This window comes from Bubalus bubalis, chromosome 17, assembly GCF_019923935.1.
Source record: "Bubalus bubalis isolate 160015118507 breed Murrah chromosome 17, NDDB_SH_1, whole genome shotgun sequence".
Classification (NCBI taxonomy): domain Eukaryota; kingdom Metazoa; phylum Chordata; class Mammalia; order Artiodactyla; family Bovidae; genus Bubalus; species Bubalus bubalis.
In genome coordinates, this window is record NC_059173.1 from 60,508,991 (window position 1) to 60,523,335 (window position 14,345).

The 14,345-nt window shown below is 39.5% G+C and overlaps 1 protein-coding gene across 22 annotated transcripts in view; it reads right to left on the bottom strand.

The window, feature by feature from the left end:
* SLC10A7 (solute carrier family 10 member 7) overlaps positions 1-14,345 on the bottom strand; it is a 302,433-nt gene that overhangs the window by 201,522 nt on the left and 86,566 nt on the right. The gene's annotated exons all lie outside the window — the stretch shown is intronic.

The following is a 14,345-nucleotide window of genomic DNA, read 5'->3' on the forward strand; positions in this document are numbered from 1 at the left end:
CTTGTTAAGCCCATGGAAGTTATTGCTACACCATTAATTCTAAAGTAGAAACAGGCAAGAAAAACTCCATTTGGTGTTCAAAATTTGAAGAAGAAATATTTGACTTTGTGCTTACCTAAATATCCTGGGAATATATAGTAAGTTCTTAGCTTTAAATCAATCACTATATTCCATGAAGCTATACCTGAATTTCTGAGAGCTTCTCACGTGACTCCAAAAAGATTAAAAACTCGTATATATCCAATTTGATGGGGGAGAAAAGGAGAGAAAGAAAAAATAATAAAAGGCAGAAGGAGGGGTAGAGAAAACCCATTGACATCTCCTGTAGATCCAGAGCAGAATTAAATTAAATTAATCATCACAGACATTAGCAGCCACATTGTAGTAAGAAGAGGATGTCAGTTTAGCCAAGTTTGAATAAGGTCCAAAGCCAAGCTAAGAGATGTAGCTGAAAATGCCTTCTGCTCCAGAAGAGGATGCAATGGGAGTGCATGGGTAATGAGATCCTTGGCTCCAGAGAGCTTAGCTCTCCTATTCAAGTTCATAATTAATTCAAAGCTTTGATAATTTCATTAGATTTCTCCTTTGCTGGCCTTATCAATAAAAGATGGCACTGGACCACTGCTCCTCTGTGGCATCAACACAGGATCAGCTACAGACCAGGGAAACCTCTGTTCCCTGGCAGGGACAATGGCATATGGTCTTCTGTGTTGTACAGGGAGCAGAGGAAAGAAAAAAAAGATTTGGCTAAATAAAACATCACAGATGACAAAGGTAAACTATAGTAACATATTTAACGCAGCTTCCTGGAATCCCACTTTGGGATGATTCAGGAAAAAGTTTTATGTGTGGAGAAAAATAAGTAAAAGTGAATAAACAAATGAGTTGTGGAGAGATCAATAGGGAACTCTGCCTTCCTTTCTATAAAAATGCACCTTTCCCACAATGTTTATTTCTAGACTCTATCTTAAGCTTAGAACCAGTTTCTATTTTTAGTAAGTGGATGAGATATTCCCATTTGGATTCCTCTTCTTTCAATTTTTTTCTTTTCAGGGCCTTTTGCCAATCTTATACTAGGATCACTAATGGTTTTTCTCCAGCATTACAAAAAACACGTGGAACATCAGAAGGAAAAAGACTGGGAAGTCAAAGTAAACTAAGTATCAACTATGACTCATCAGATCAAAATGCCATTCTACCACTCCATCCTGTTCTTTTAACCCAAACCCAAGCAATATATTTTATGTGGATTGACTATATTCCCACATTTTATAAAATGGTGGTGATGACAGCGATGAGATATCTGAGGTATCCAAAGATGCTGCAGGCCATCTTCTTAGCTGTTTTCCTGACAGTGATGATGGATTTGAAATCATTCACCATGCAGTGGGCTCCAATAACCATTGGTGATACAGCTGACTAAGGTTCTGGGTAAATGGAGAGCTTTTAACTGATATATAAAGACATGCCTATCCCTTGACTGAAAGAGGAATTTCCAGCATGAAGTGCAAAGCTGTCCATGAACATGTCTCCGTCCATCTCATTTATGCTTCAAAATTGATCTTCTGACAGCGCCAAACCACTTGTGATTCCCTGCACTCATGCTGTTCCTTACCTCCTTGCTCTTTGGCCTGGAATGCCTTTCTCCCTTCCTCGACCCAGGAACTCCCATTTATTGTAGTGACTCAGCTTAGGCACTGTCATTCCAAGAAGCTTCCAGTCACCTCCTCCAACACAGATACATCCACACCTCTAGGTGGCCTGAGTGTCCCCATGCTCACTGCCACAGCATCCTGCAATTCAACTCAGTTCTGACACAATCTACCTGGAAATAGCATCAGATCCCCCAGGTTAAGGATTTAGGACCATAAGACGGTTGCCATTTCAGATACCAATCAAGTCAAGGTTGTCACCTGTGCTTCTGACCAACTGGTTTTCAATCAGAGCTTCCCATGACCAGTCCAGTCTAGCTTGATTAATTTGCTAGAGCAGCTCACAAAACTCAGGAAACCAACTCACTCACTGCATTACTGCTTTATATTATATTATATAATTATTTTATATTATAAAAGACCATAACTCAGGAACCGCCAGAGGGCAAGGTATGGGGAAAGGGAGTGGCGCTGCCATGCCCTCTGATCACACTCCTCTTTCATCGCTTCCAGTGCTCACCAACTCAGAAGCTCTCAGAACCCATCCTTTAGTTTTCTATGGAGGCTCCATTACAAAGCATGATTAATTTAAACACTGGCCTTGGGGGCTGAACCAAATAGTTCAATGAACCAATTCACTGGTGGCTGAATTGACTGGCGAGTTTAATGACTGAACTCCAGCCCCACTGCCCACCCCAAGAGATCCAACCTTCTCATCTCTGATCCTCTGGCAACCAGCCCCAGTCCCAGGTTAGCTAGGGCCTTTTCAGAAGTCTCCTGATTAGCATAACAAAGGACACCTTGCCAACTCTCTTCACTTCAGAAATCCAAGTGTTTTAGGAGCTCTGTGCCAGGAATATGTATTACGTATTTCTTATTGTAATCATGAGGTGAAGTCGCTCAGTTGTGTCAAGGCTCTTCGTGACCCACCAGTCTCCTCCATTCATGGAATTTTCTGGGCAAGAATACTGGAGTGGGTTGCCATTTCCTTCTCCAGGGAATCTTCCTAACCCAGGGATCGAACTCTGGTCTCCCCCATTGCAGGCAGACTCTTTACCATTTGAGCCATGAGGGAATCCCTGATTGTAATCATACCACACTCCTATTGTGTAAATGTATAGGTACACACACACACACACACACACACACACAGATAAGAATGAAAAACACTTTTTTCTAAAGGGATCACAAAAAACCCCCTTCTTAACTACGGTTAAATTGGAGGGGAACTGTGTGGGGGTCATTTTTTGCACTTTGTTCTGTCCCCCTCCCCTTTTTTTTCTTTTTAACATTTTAAATTTCTATTTCTGAGCAAGAAGATGCTGAACCATTTATTGCTTGCATTTTAAACCTCTTTGTGTTAAAAAAAATGTATACATGTTTTATTTTTAAATAAGATTTCGATCTCTAGTTTGCACAATTGTGATAACTCTGCTGCCTGACAAGCTGGAGGCTGAGAACTCTCTAGAACACATGCCTGTGCTGGGTGTATGAGAAGCCCCAGGATGAACAGAGGGCATCTTCTACGTGTGTCTGCAGCGTGTAAATACTTGGTTTTGAAAATAAACCAAAAATGCGCTTTTATTTTTATATCCAAACAAACATGGCTACATACAAATTTCATGTCCTAAGATCAAACATGAGCCACCAAAGACAATTTGTTCTGAAAGGACGACCCTCCAGGATATATGACCAGACTCTCTTAGGATATGAGTTTTCTGGAAGCCATATTGGAGAGGATCCACTTATTTTTAAACAGAGGATTTCATTTATTATCTCATTTGCTAGAATCAACTTAATTACTCATTCCCCCTCTAGAATGTTTCATCACAAGAAGAATTTTGCCTAATATGTACAAGATTGTCTCATCACTGGCTAGAACAGCATCTGACTTGTAGTAAATCCAATAAATATTACTGAATCAAAGAATGAATGAATAATTCTTATGTCAACTAAATGACCTGAACAGTAACATTTTCAATATTAACTCAGCAACCCCATGTGCCAAGTATATACCTTAATGTAATCATGTTTGATGGATAATTTGATCAATGCTAAATAAAAAAGCTAGAACTGAGGTGGGGTTTTATTTTTTGGTGGTTTTTTAATAATGAGTAGATTGACTTCCTTTATATTACATATTTTTAGATAATACATTGCTTTTAGTATCATATTTACTTGCTATATGGTATTTTACTAATGTTTAATATATATTACTGCATGTCTTTATTAAATTATTTTGGAAAATTGAGCAAGTTCAATAACAAATTAATTTCTTCATAACGTACTTGGAATTATTTAAAATAAAAAGGTAAATTAAAAAGGGAAGGGAAACTTCCCTGGTGGCTCAGTGGATAGGATTGTGCCTGCCAATGCAGGGGACGTGGGTTCGATTTCTGGGCCAGGAAGATTCCACATGCCTTAGAGCAACTAAGCCCATGCTCCACAATTACTGAAACCCAAGGGCTCTAGGGCTCAGGAGCTTCAACTATTGAAGCCCACACACCCCAGAGCTGCACACGGAAAATACCAAATCTGAGTGGAGCAACTCCTAAAGCCCATGCATCTAGAGCCCGAGCTTTCCAACCAGAAAAGCCAAAGCAAGGAGAAGCCCACACTGCAATGAAGAGTAGCCTCTGCTCACTGCAACTGGAGAAAGCCTGGCCGCCCAAACTAAGTGTAACCAAAAATAAACAAAACTTCTTTAAAAGAAACAAGGACTTTCCTAGTGGCCCAGTGGTTAAGACTCTGTGCTTCCAATGCTGGGGGCGCGGGTTCAATCCCTAGTCAGGGTGCTAAGATCCTGCATGTCATACGGCATGGCCAAAAATACAAAAGAAAAGAAAATAGTAGCTTTAAAAAAAATAACAACAGGAAAAAAATTGAACAGCATGGGAACAGAGAGTTTTCTAATTCAGGAAAACAAGCACTTCCATTGCCGAATGCCTTTAAATATTATGAAGTCCTACCTGACAGTAAGCCCAAAACTTCACCTTCTTAAACTGCTGAGCACTGACTGTGTTCCGTGCTCTGGAGTTACATAAACATGTGGTCCATTTATAAAATGACTGCATTCCAAATGTATGACACTGTTGAGTCTTACCCAACTCTTCTCATAAAACTGTATCTACAATTTTCATAACTCTGGAACAATACCTCTCTTCTTCTTTCCCTTATCAGTCTACTAAATTAAAAAAAAATGAGATCCAGCATTTATAGTCAGTATGAATGATCTGTTGCAAATTAATTTATGAAACTTCTGGTGTTTGCTGTTGCATAACCTGCTTCCTCAGTCAACATACACAGCAATGCTTACCGAAATGCTAAAATGGGACATTGATGGTTGTCTCTGAATTTCTAATAATGTTCTAAGTTAAAGAGCATGCTGTGGTAAGTATCCCACTAGTACAAAGTAATATTCTAGACACACACATGCAGAGCTTATAGAAAGACATGAAAACTAAGTTGGGGTTAGGGACCATTTCATAGGCAGGCTATATAAGAAAAGGCTAGAAGTTCTGGAGGAGATAAAAAGAAATTTCTCGAAGTAGCAGGTCATAACTTTTTCCTCTTTCTCTAGGGTAGAAAGCTGACATGCCCATCACACCTCCCAGGCTGGAGATGGATATTTACTGAGGGACAAAGCACTTGCCAGGCTGCCATAGGGGCAGAGAGCGGTGTGAGCTTGCGGAGTCATCCCGGTCTATTCCCTAGAGCTGCAGTGGGGCCACAGGGAGGATGTATAATGAACCATAGACAGGTGCTTGCTTCCCAACCAGAAACAGCAAAGCTGGGGAGGCTGCCAGGGACAGACCACAAGGGGAGGGCAAGGAAGTAAGTAGGCAACTGGGCAGAGCACACTTCAATTCAGTGATGTGGCAAGATTCAATTGCAAGGGCCAAACAGGTGCCTCAGAGGACTGCCATCAAACTTGATTCATTGTGAGAGACCCTAAAGAGCTGTCTTCCAAGGCAAAGAGACTCCAGCAATGAGAGATGAAGGGCTGTGTGAAGGGGTGGGGGCTGAAGGTATGCTCTGAAGAACTCCTTCCCCCAACCTGTCCTGGAAAAAGAAATAGAAGGTGGATGCCTCTATGACACAGACCCTGAGGGCCAGATTAGAACAGCGCCAATACCATCAGATTCTGTCCATCTCTCTTTAATGAAAAAGTCCTACTCTTACCCTGGACTCTGAAGAGTAGGGAGGGTGAGAAAGTAAAAAAAGAGTGAAACAGACCACATCCTCCTCCCTATCTGTCTATCACCAAAAAAAGTTTATATTTGTATCATATATGGAAGTATTAAGAAACAAGTCCAATTTTCTGTACTTTAAAAGCACACATTAGGGCCTCTCGCCTTCTGAGCTGGCCCACACCCTGTGCAGTTAGTCCCAGCGCTGCTCTTGCCTTCTGATATGGACTGTATTCTGTGTTGGTGGTGGTGTTGCTTAGTACCTAAGTCATGTCCAACTCTGAGACCCCATGGACTGTAGCCCACCAGGCTCCACTGTCCATGGGATTTTCCAGGCAAGAATACTGGAGTGGGCTGCTATTTTCTTCTCCAAGGGATCTTCCCGACCCAGATATCGAACCCACGTCTCCTGCATCTCCTGCATTGGCGGGCAAACTCTACCACTGAGCCATCAGGGAAGCTCACGATATATATGTATCTCTCTCTAAATAAATCCACTTCTTTCCTATCACTTTGTCTCTTCCTGAATTCCTTCTGCAGTGAGACATTAAGAAGCTGGGCTTGAGTAAAGCCCTATCACTAGGAACAAAGACCCCCACCCAGGTGGAAGGTGGAGGCTTCCCAGGTGGCTCAAATGGTAAAGAATCTGCCTGCAATGCTGGAGACCTGGGTTTGATCCCTGGATCAGGGAGATCCCCTGGAGAAGGAAATGGCAACCCACTTCAGTATTCTTGCCTGGATAATCCCATGGACAGAGGAGCCTGGGGGCTACAGTTCATTCGGTCACAGAGTCGGACACAACTGAGAGACTCAAACACACACACACACACCCCAAGTGGAAGATGGAATGATGATGTTGATCCTTTTGACTTCAATCAACAAAAGCTTGAATTCTGTCGACCCCGGTTTTCTACTGAATTCTCTTCTGCTCAAGCATTTTCGTGAGCATGCATGTACTCCTAGCTTAAAATTTCCTAGTTTTGCAATTCGGGGAGACACTGCTTTGGGAAAAGGTCTCTGATGTTCTCCTTACTTGCTGCAAGTAATAAATCCTTCTTTCTCCCCAACCCCCCCAAGAAAAACAAACAAACATAACCAAAGATTAGGCCTAGGGTGGCAAAGAAGGGAACTTGGTTAAGCTAGACTTCCTTGAATCATTTAATACTAGAAAGTTGAACTTAACTACTAAACACAACTGCTTTTGTAACAAAAAGTGATCGAAGAAACTTTGAGATCTGCCAGAGATGTCGTCAAGGGAGAGAGCAGGGGTGGGGGAGAGGTGTGCATGAGACAGCATTTCACGTATGTAATCTTTGGACTCACACCACTCACTAGATGATAACAACAACACCACGTTTTAAACATACAGTTGCGCTAAAACAAAACAAGAAGTTAGTCAAGGCCAGAGGGGTCAAGCACAGGCTTTGAGGCTGAGCTCGCCCAGGTGATACTGATGCGCACGCATGAAGCAGTGGGATGCACTGGCCTTGGCTGCAAAGGGTGAGGGGCAGAAAGCTGAGGCACCTGTGGCCACCAGGAGGCTGGAGGGGCCGCCACCAGGCTTGAGCAAGTACAAAGCTCTTCTCCAACAGTCAAGAAGGTAACAGAGCCTGCATCGGTGGCGGGGGTGGGGGGGAGCGTGGCACAGGGTGAAATTTACTTGATTTACCATTGATTCAAGCATCTCAAAGAAATGAAGCATCTTCATTGAAAGAAAAGGCAGATCAAAGACCAGTGGAACTCTTGAGGCCCAGAAATAAGCAGATGCAAAACTTTTCCCTGGAGTTACTTCCATAATCCAGAACAAAGTAGATTCCAATTAAACATCCCCCACTGAACAGGAGTTTATAGAAAAAAATACAGACAATGTGAGAAAACTACACGTGACAGAAGCTCCATCCTAACACACTTAGGAAAAGGAGGGGAAATGGATTTTTTCACAACATGCTAAAAAAAGAAAATATTACGTAAATTAGAGACCTGGAATTGGAAGGCACAACAAAACAAGAAAATAGGAGACTAACTCTACATCTTCAGAACCAGAAACAATTTTTTAAAATAAGACACAAAAAGTACACATGAAAAAGGAAAAGCTAAGGGTTGCCATGCAACAAAGTTCTGGCCAACGAGATAAATATTGGTTTCCGCTTGATGGTGGGGGGTTAGGGAGGACAGTTTCTGGCACTGCCCTTCTTCCATTCTTGCTGCCTAGAGCGGCAAAAGCTGCCTCGCATCCAGAAGAGAAAGGGCCAAGAGCAATGCAGAGATAACCACTCTAATATCATTGGGCCACAGAACAAATGCCAGCCACTCCCACTGCAAGGCAGCTTGGGATATGAGAAAAATAAGTCCCTGCTTGTTCAAGCTACTTTGAGCCAGCTTTTCCATTACTTGAAGCCTCACTGATAGCAACCACATTCATAAACAAAGGAGTAACTAATAAAAGACTAATCAGGCAGATTAGATAAATCAAGACATAAGCTTGAGGAGACTATTAAGTTTTATTTAGCATAATTTCTTGTTACTATTGCATATGTCATACCACATCGTGAAAAGCCAAGAGGAAAAAGAAAATTGAATACTGGTGACAGTTGTTGGAGATCAAAATCGCATTATCCTACACTGGAAAAGTTCCTCAGCTATGTGCATTTGTATCACTCCTGCCTCTGACTCACAAGAAAGGGAACCAGCCTTAATATTTCTTTCCTTTCTAAGCATAGGTTCAGTTGGAAAAAGTACAAAGACATCAAAGATTGAATTCCTTCTTCTTGGTCTCCAATTAAACAAGGAAATACAAAATATTTTCTTTTTATTTGTAAGGTATTTTGCAAAATGCTATAGAAAAGCCAAAAAAAAAAAAAAAAAAGCGTATAGTGTCTGTTTTAAAACTTATAATTGGCTAATAAGCACCTTAGGTGGACATTTTAGTACTGACTACTTTGTTACCACTATTTTCCCTGTATAAATTTTGTAACAAGTAAAATTTGAGTTATACATTTCTACATTAACAGTTAAGTATTATTGAACCATACCACACAAAAGTAAATATACAGGACAGCAATTAAAATGCAAGTTGATATACCATGCTCAACATGAAAGAGGCATTCTTCATTTGATTCCATTATGTACATTGTATTTTTTAAACACCAATGACTAAAAAGTAGTATATTGCTTTAAAATCATTGCTGAATATTTCTTCTCAACAAATATATCTAAATAAAGACTATAGAATTGCTACAAGGCATTTGCCAATTAAACAGAAGATTATTTAATATACCATTAAAATTCACTATCTTAAGGACCACTTTCATTCTATGTTTTAAAAACATTACAGGAATGAAGAGAAGTCCATCTATAGGCAAGTTTCGAGAAAATGCCATCTAACTGCTTTTCTGAGACTAAATAACATTTCCTGCCTGTTTCTATGGGTCAATTTCTTGGTATCTGGAAAAAAATTATTTAGCATCCTTAATCTGGAGGTGAATGGGGGGAGTTGCTATTCTTATTTGTAACTATTCATCTCAACTCAAGCAAGGAAAAAATATATTCAAGTTACTGTTTCTGGGTGCTAAATTGAATCAGGTGTCCTCTTCTCTTAAGAAAATTAAGTTGCTTTTGTGCAAGAGTGTTTTAATGAGAACCGAGCCCGCCGACAGTGATAAATGGCAATGACACCAGAGAGAGCACGTAAGCAGGACAATATGTGCACGTTACAGTCTTACAGCCTATTTTTCACTGACTATTCTGAATGACTTCACTGTTTCTTAAGGGGCCTATTAATCTCAAATTTAGTTATTACACAGCGTTTATTTGAACATATATTCTGCAGATGATGACAGTTAATAAAGGAAATCTTTCACGAGCTGTATTTTTACATATTGTTTCAACTCCAGCTCCCAGTCATTTGATGGTATTGATAGAATAACCAGCCTTGTGCTGAGGCTTTCAAGAGAGAAAAAGGCACATATATTCAGATTCCTTGCTAAGCATACAGGGACTCTTAAATAACTGTTAAAATGCATACCGAACTAAGGAATGGTAAAAGTAAGGACATCTTAACTGTTCCACAGAAATTGTTCAGTGGTTATGTTATGTTATGTTCTCATCCTTCTAAGATAAACCAGACACACCTTTGAATACTTTTAGAGCTTTGGCGCATCATACAAAATAGTTTTTGCACAAACAGTATGCATGGAAGAGGGGGAGAGAAGACAAAACCAATTTTCTGGAGGTGCAAAAAGAATCAAGTAAAATAGCTGCTTTGATATTTTGCCTTGGTAGGCTGTTTTGATAAAATACCGTGTACCTAAAATAGTGGTGATACCATATTTATTTCTGATCACCTAAAGGCTTATGGACGTGAATTTGAGCAAACTCCAGGAGATAGTGCAGGACAGAGGAGCCTGGTGTGCTACAGTCCATGGGGTCGCAAAGAGTTGGACATGCCTTACAGACTGAACAACAACAACAAAAGCTTATGAGAATTGTTATATAACATTTTCCTAAAAATATATTTATAAGCTCAAATACCTTCATCTGGAATTCAGATTGTGGTTCTTGTTTCAAGAGAAATTTGCTACTTTAAGTATAACTGCTTCATAATAATAGAACCTAATAACATTAGCAAAAAAAATGTATACCAGTTCAAGATTTTTAAATCTGCCATATAATTAAGATGAACAGACTTAGACATTTTCAGTTTCATTCTTCTGAAATCTGTCTTCAAAGGTGTTCAATTTCAATGAAATCAGAATTTTTAAGTGAGAAAAGGCCCTTGGATACTATGACAATCCCTTTATAAACGAAGGAACACAACTCCAGAGAGATAAAAGATCTTTCCCAAGGTCATACTGGCTAATGGCAAAGCCAGAAGAGAACTCATTGCCAGCTGTTCACTGTACCCCTTCTACAACACCCACACTGCCCCTCTTACCTATTATTTTAAACAGCTATTTGTAGCTTTATAATATAAAAAGGGCATACACCAAAATTGGGTAATAGGATTACAGATATTTTTTCATTTGTGCTTTCCCCAGATTTTCAAGGTTTTTGTCCTGATTATGTATTTATTAGAAGAAAAGCATACAATAAATGTTATATGTTGGGTACAATTAACATTTTAGAGGTTCTCCTTTAATCTTGAGGCAAACTTTGAAAAGTGCTGTGCTGGGGACTAAAAATTGAATGTCTGACCAAAAATTGAATGGAATTGAGGATAATGTCGAGAAGAAACTACCTAAATAGTCTTACTTGTTATATTAGTGCTGAATACACAGAGGAACAAAGTATGATTGTAACTCAGAATATCAACTATTAAATTGAAAATATGCATTACTTATTTATTCATAGCTTATTAACACTTGTAAATATCTAAGGTGAAGCTGAACAAAACAGACTTGAAATGTAACACACAATTTGACATTATATCTTTTTTTAAATGCGAATTTTCTCAGTATTCCTGAAGTTTAATTGAGCTTAATCTTTTGTGTTCCCTATGTCCTGCCAAAAAGGAATAAAAGTTCCTTTAATTATTCATTTATTCAACACAAATTTATTAAGCAGTGTATCACGCTAAGCCCTGAGAATACAAAAATAAATACCATAGAGTATCTGCTCAGAGTTTCAGGCTAGAAGACAGACATCATAATGGCTATAAGAAGATCAATGGGATCAAAGTTATGGCAGCATAGAAATTAACTACTAAAATTTCCTTTAAAGTGGGCTTTTTCAATACTTCCTAGTGATATACAAGCACTTTGTTGATCAATTAATGGAAGCTCTATTTAATGCCAAACACATGAACTAAGCTCTCAGCACACCAACAGAGAAATTGGCCAAGAATTCCCCTAACGCTTTGCTTAGAAGGGCATCCACAAAACATAAGTGACAACCTATGTCAAGCCATCGAATGTTTCTTTCAAATTTTAAACTCTAGCTACCTAACTCTGTTATTTCTGCTCTTTTTCATCCATTAGGTCTGAGAATCTCAGAGCTTCTGAAAAGGGCAATGGATCAATCCTGCAGCAATAACTCTCTCATCAGCTTTTCATTAGCAATAAAATAGCTTTCCTACCACCTTCAGGGAAATAACTTACCTTAGATTTTACAGAACTGCAATGGACTTCTTCAGATCATCTAATCACAGCACTTTTTCTCAAAAAGGGCTACAATGACATCACTAACAAATAGAACCTACTACTTTACTATCCTATTCTTCATGACTTCAGGATCAGACTTCATAACCTCGTTTAGAATTCTAGCTTTAAAATGTGTATTTTAAAACACATTTTTTTCACTAACAAGTTTTTTCCTCTTCTGAATAACTTCTGAGATCATCTTTCTATGTTAGGTCCCCTGAGAGGACTGAAAAACTGCTGTGTTTATGGTAAACAGACACAGGAAATATGCTCAACATCACTAATGGTTAGAGAAATGTGGCTTTGCTGGTGGCTCAGACAGTCAAGAATCCACCTGCAATGAAGGAGACCCAGGTTCAGTCTCTGGGTTGAGAAGATCCCCTGGAGAAGGGAATGGCAACCCACTCCAGTATTCTCGCCTGGAGAATTGCATGAACTGAGGAGCCTAGTGGGCTACAGCTCAGGGAGTCTCAAAGAGTCAGACACAACTGAATGACTAACACTTTCATTTTTAATTGGAGAAATGCAAATCACAGCTACAATGAGATATCACCTCACACCAGTCAGAATGGACATCGTCAAAAAGTCTACAAATAGGAAATGCTGGAGACGGAGTGGAGAAAGAGCAACGCCCCTACACTGTTGGTGGGAATGTAAATTGGTGCAGCTACTATAAAGACGAGTATGGAGGTTTCTTAAAAAACTAAAAATAGATTCGCTATATGATCCTATAATCCCACTCCTGGGCATATATCCAGAGTAAACCATAATTCAAAAAGATGCATGCACACTTATGTTCACTGCAGCACTATTGACAATAGCCAAGACTTGAAGCAACCCAAGTGTCCATCTACAAATGAATAGATAAAGAAGATGTGATCAGTTCAATTCAGTTCAGTTGCTCAGTCGCGTCCGACTCTTTGTGACCCCATGGACTGCAGCAGACCAGGCCTTCCTGTCCACCAACTCCCGGAGTTTAGTCAAACTCATGTCCATTGAGTCAGTGATGCCATCCAACCTTCTTATTCTCTGTCGTCCCCTTCTCCTCCCACCTTCAATCTTTCCCAGCATCAGGGTCTTTCCAAATGAGTCACCTCTTCGCATCAGGCCAAAGTATTGGAGTTTTAGCTTCAGCATCACTCCTTCCAATGAAGATGTGAGAGAGAGAGATATATATATATATATATATATATATATATATACATACATACACAGACAGACACACTCGATGAATAGATAAAGAAGATGTATTAGTGTTAGTCACTCAGTCGTGCCCGACTCTTTGTAATCCCTATGGACTGTAGCCTGCAAGGCTCCTCTGTCCATGGGATTCTCGAGGCAAGAATACTGGGGTGGGTTGCCATTTCCTTCTCCAGGGGATCTTCCTGACCCAGGGATTGAACCTGGGTCTCCTGCACTGCAGGCAGATTCTTTACTGACTGAGCTGATATATATATATATATATACACACACACACATACATACACACACAATGGAGTATATTATTTACTCAGCCATAAAAAAGAATGAAATAATGCCATTTGGAGCAACATGGATAGACCTAGAGATTATCATACTATGTGAAGTAAGTCAGAGAAAGACAAACATAATAAGACATTACTTACATGTGGAATCTAAGAAAATGACACAAATGAACTTATTTACAAAACAGAAATAGACTCACAGACAGAAAATAAATTTCTGGTTACCAAAGATGAAAGGCGGAAAGGGATAAATTAGAAGTTTGAAATTAACAGATACACACTACTATATACAAAATAGAAAAACAAGGACCACTAAATTCAATATCTTGTACTAACCTATAATGGAAAAGAATCTTTTATATATATATATATATATATATATATATATATATATATATCCTGAATCTTTGCTGTAAAAAATCAGCATAGGAAGAAAATGATATAAAGATGTGAACCCTAAAGACTATGGAAATCAATGAAATCAAAAGCTGGTTTTCTGGAGGGGGGTGGGGGCAGGGAATCAAGAAAAACTTGGAACATGGAAAGATTGCCATACTTTTTCTATAAAGAGTCACTCTTCTATTTCGTCCCATCTGGTCTAACACAGCTGAATATACAGCAATACAATTTGGACATAACCACGTGAAGTTACTGCAGACCCCACAAGCTTAAGGCTCAGTCCTCCACAAGACTGCCCTCACTTAAGATGGCAGCTGAACTTTCATAGTCCCTAAGCCAGAGGTTCCCCTGGCCCTCTCTGGTTCAATAATTCAAAAGAATAACTCATGGATCTCAACGAAGGTGCTATATTTATGAATATAGTTTTATATTAAGGATACATATGGAATGAGGTCTGGGAGCTTCCAGTCTGGGCCCCCATGG